Here is a 5,000-nt window from a genome sequence, read left to right as displayed (position 1 = left end):
GTCCATTTGTTGCCCGTGTATTCTCACAATTGTCCATTTGTTGCCTGTGTATTCTCACAATTGTCCATTTGTTGCCTGTGTATTCTCACAATTGTCCATTTGTTGCCCATGTATTCTCACAATTGTCCATTTGTTAGCCATGTATTCTCACAATTGTCCATTTGTTGCCCGTGTATTGTCACAATTGTCCATTTGTTGCCCGTGTATTGTCACAATTGTCCATTTGTTGCCCGTGTATTGTCACAATTGTCCATTTGTTGCCCGTGTATTCTCACAATTGCCCATTTGTTGCCCGTGTATTCTCACAATTGCCCATTTGTTGCCCGTGTATTCTCACAATTATCCATTTGTTGCCCATGTATTCTCACAATTGGCCATTGTTGCCTGTGTATTCTCCCTATTGTCCATTTGTTGCCTGTGTATTCTCACAATTATCCATTTGTTGCCCGTGTATTCTCACAATTGCCCATTTGTTGCCCATGCATTATCACAATTGCCCATTTGTTGCCCGTGTATTGTCACAATTGCCCATTTGTTGCCCGTGTATTGTCACAATTGTCCATTTGTTGCCCGTGTATTCTCACAATTGCCCATTTGTTAGCCATGTATTCTCACAATTGTCCATTTGTTGCCCGTGTATTCTCACAATTTCCCATTTGTTGCCCGTGTATTGTCACAATTGCCCATTTGTTAGCCATGTATTGTCACAATTGTCCATTTGTTGCCCTTGTATTGTCACAATTGTCCATTTGTTGCCCTTGTATTCTCACAATTGCCCATTTGTTGCCCGTGTATTGTCACAATTGTCCATTTGTTGCCCGTGTATTGTCACAATTGTCCATTTGTTGCCCGTGTATTCTCACAATTGCCCATTTGTTGCCCGTGTATTGTCACAATTGTCCATTTGTTGCCCGTGTATTGTCACAATTGTCCATTTGTTGCCCGTGTATTCTCACAATTGCCCATTTGTTGCCCGTGTATTGTCACAATTGTCCATTTGTTGCCCGTGTATTCTCACAATTGCCCATTTGTTGCCCGTGTATTTTCACAATTGTCCATTTGTTGCCCGTGTATTGTCACAATTGCCCATTTGTTGCCCGTGTATTGTCACAATTGTCCATTTGTTGCCCGTGTATTCTCACAATTGTCCATTTGTTGCCTGTGTATTCTCACAATTGTCCATTTGTTGCCTGTGTATTCTCACAATTGTCCATTTGTTGCCCATGTATTCTCACAATTGTCCATTTGTTAGCCATGTATTCTCACAATTGTCCATTTGTTGCCCGTGTATTGTCACAATTGTCCATTTGTTGCCCGTGTATTCTCACAATTGCCCATTTGTTGCCCGTGTATTGTCACAATTGTCCATTTGTTGCCCGTGTATTGTCACAATTGTCCATTTATTGCCTGCCAGGCCAAACAGGTCCAAAGTGATGAACCAAAATAAGGACCTATGTTAGTGTCAAGTCTATAAGAATGCAAAACCCATCGAAGCAGATCAGTTGCAGGTGAGAGGTAGATTGATCGCAGGTCACATACACCTGAAAATTAATTCTAAATGATCTCCGAACTGTCTCAAGCTGAGTCATTGACTCCAGCTCAAAGCTGTGGACCTGGGTTCAAGAGTGACACCTTGGCCCTCCATGTTGAAAGCTGGGAAATGACATCTTCTTCTTCAAGAGTGAAATGCCAGAAGGTCTATTGCCAACTGAAGCTTTTTTTCGTGTAACATTTGGTGAGGGTGGGGCTCGATTTTGACTTGAGGCACCATGTACACTATGGACCTGGCTTCCAAGGACATGGCACTGAAAGGCTCAATGTATGGCCATGAAGGACTGGAAGACACCTGAGGATCTGAAGGTAACTGCTGAGCAGGCTCCTACTGGCAACAACCGATCACCAGCATATCTCTTAACCTCAATACAGCCAGATTGTTGTGTAACTCTCTGAACTATATTGGTATGGTCCATGTTTTTCTTTTCCCTTCTTCAGCAGCTGTTGGTCTAATCCAATAACACGGGCCCTGAGGGTGATCTCTTGGTTCTCCAGAGTATGGAAAAAACAAGACTTCCCCCTAACATCCCAGCATCTAATTCCCAGTAACTCAACAGATGCCCTGGATCCATGCCTCCGTCTTTGACCTCCAACCAGGGGCGGACTGACAACTCATGGGGCCCCCGGGCAATAGGGGATCATGGGGCCCCTGTGTCCTTGCCCAAACTCAAAAAAGCCTATGAAAAAGGTACCAGGGACATCTCATGGGGCCCCCTACTGACCCCGGGCCCTCGGGCAGTGCCCGAGTTTCCAAATGGTCAGTCCACCCCTGCCTCCAACCATACCCCAGGGGCCAAGGGGGGGAACCCTAAAGGCATCAGAATCAACATACAGTCTCACCACATGGTTTAGCATGATATTGGTCTCCCCTTAGAGGTGTTTGTGAGGGGAGGTGCCTTATGCTTAGGGGACCCAAGCTATGATTACTCCAACCAACATCCACTGTGGATATAAATCTACATTCCCAATGGTTGTACAATCAGATTGTAACATGTGTGGCTGGTCTTACCAACCACTATGTAGCCTGAGGTTCTGCCTCATCTAGGAACCAGGGGATGGGGTCTTTTGGGGAAGTTTTCTGGTAGTGTTAGATTAAAAGAAAAAATGACCAATGCTACATAGAGTTGTATATGGCCCCCCACCAATAAATGATGGACAGGTGTTGGGTGTTTGGAATATCAGGGCAGTGCGAGGGCCCATTCACATGGCCCCATGGGCCAGGATCTGGCTATTCACATGGCTGCATGGGCCAGGATCGGGCTATTCACATGGCCCCATGGCCCAGGATCTGGCTATTCACATGGCTGCATGGGCCAGGATCGGGCTATTCACATGGCCCCATGGCCCAGGATCTGGCTATTCACATGGCCCCATGGCCCAGGATCTGGCTATTCACATGGCCCCATGGCCCAGGATTTGGCTATTCACATGGCCCCATGGCCCAGGATCTGGCTATTCACATGGCCCCATGGCCCAGGATCTGGCTATTCACATGGCCCCATGGCCCAGGATCTGGCTATTCACATGGCTGCATGGGCCAGGATCGGGCTATTCACATGGCTCCATGGCCCAGGATCTGGCTATTCACATGGCCCCATGGCCCAGGATCTGGCTATAGAGTAACCGATGTAACATACGTTTTAAGCAAACAAGGTGACTTCACCCTCACTTCAGTGAGAATTTAGGAAATGGGAGCCGGTACCCGGCATAAAAAAACAACATTAACAAAAAGAAAAACCTGAGATGGTAACATGCTGGGGAAGCTAATCCGCCAACCCCGGGGCTACCACAAGGTGGCAGCATTGTACAGCTGGGACGCTAATACATTGGTCAGAGCCGCCAATCAGTCCTTGTAATGACAGGAGGACCGGTTTATGTACTAATATATAGACCAGGGGGTCTCAAGCAGGGTTCCTCCAGAGGTTGCTAGGGGTTCCTTGAGCAATATCCACCTCTCAGAGAGGTTTCTGCTGACACTATTGATATTTTTAGCTATCTACATATATAGTGCTGTACATTTATGCATTACATATATATTGTACATTGACATCAGTCCCCGCCCCTGAGGAGCGTACAATCTAAGGTCCCTAACTTACATTCATACATACACATACTAGGGCCAATTTAGACAGGAGCCAATTCATCTACCAGCATGTCTTTGGAGTGTGGTAGGAAACTGGAGGAAATCCACACAGGCACAGGGAGAACATGCAAACTCCAGGCAGGTGGTGCCGCGGTTGGGATTTGAACCAATGACCCGAGTACTGCCAGGTGGAAGTGCTAACCATTTAGCCGCTGTGCTGCCTGTATATGTTGCTCTATATCTATATATATGTATATGCCTTTCCACACACATGACCTTTAATGGCTCCCCAGTCTTAGTCTGTAGGGTTCAATATTGAGTTGGCCCCGCCCTTTCCACACACATGACCTTTAATGGCCCCCCAGTCTTAGTCCGTAGGGTTCAATATTGAGTTGGCCCCGCCCTTTCCACACACATGACCTTTAATGGCCCCCCAGTCTTTGTCTGTAGGGTTCAATATGGAGTTGGCCCCGCCCTTTCCACCCACATGACCTTTAATGGCCCCCCAGTCTTAGTCCGTAGGGTTCTCAATATTGAGCTGGCCCCGCCTTTTCCACACACAGGACCTTTAATGGCCCCCCAGTCTTAGTCCATATGGTTCAATATTGAGTTGTCCCGCCCTTTCCACACACATGACCTTTAATGGCCCCCCAGTCTCAGTCCGTAGGGTTCAATATTGAGTTGGCCCCGCCCTTTGCAGCTATAACAGCTTCAACTCTTCTGGGAAGGCCGTCCACAAGGTTTAGGAGGGTGTCTATGGGAAGGTTGGACCATTCTTCCAGAAGCACATTTGTCAGGCCAGGCACTGATGTCGGGGGAGGAGGCCTGGCTCTAATTCATCCCAAAGGTGTTCTATGGGGTTGAGGTCAGGACTCTGTGCAGGCCAGTCAAGTTCCTCCACCCCAAACTGGCTCCTCCATGTCTTTATGGACCTTGCTTTGTGCACTGGTGGGCAGTCATGTTGGAACAGGAAGGGGCCATCCCCAAACTCTTCCCACAAAGTTGGGAGCATGAAATTGTCCAAAATGTCGCCTTAAGAGTTCCCTTCACTGGAACTAGGGGGCCAAGCCCAACCCCTGAAAAACAACCCCCCCCCACCATAATCCCCCCTCCACCAAACTTTACACTTGGCACAATGCAGTCAGGCAAGTACCGTTCTCCTGGCCACCGCCAAACCCAGACACGTCCATCGGATTGCCAGACAGAGAAGTGTGATTGGTCACTCCAGAGAACACGTCTCCTCTGCTCTAGAGTCCAGTGGCGGCGTGCTTTACACCATGGCATCCGACGCTTTGCATTGCACTTGGTGATGGAAGGCTTGGATGCAGCTGCTTGGCCATGGAAACCCATTCCATGAAGCTCT

Source organism: Staurois parvus, unplaced genomic scaffold (genome assembly GCF_062004578.1).
Source record: "Staurois parvus isolate SC_StPar_1 unplaced genomic scaffold, SC_StPar_1.0 ptg003143l, whole genome shotgun sequence".
Taxonomy (NCBI): Eukaryota; Metazoa; Chordata; class Amphibia; order Anura; family Ranidae; genus Staurois; species Staurois parvus.
The sequence above is the reverse complement of the archived record's forward strand: the minus strand, read 5'-3'. Positions refer to the sequence as shown.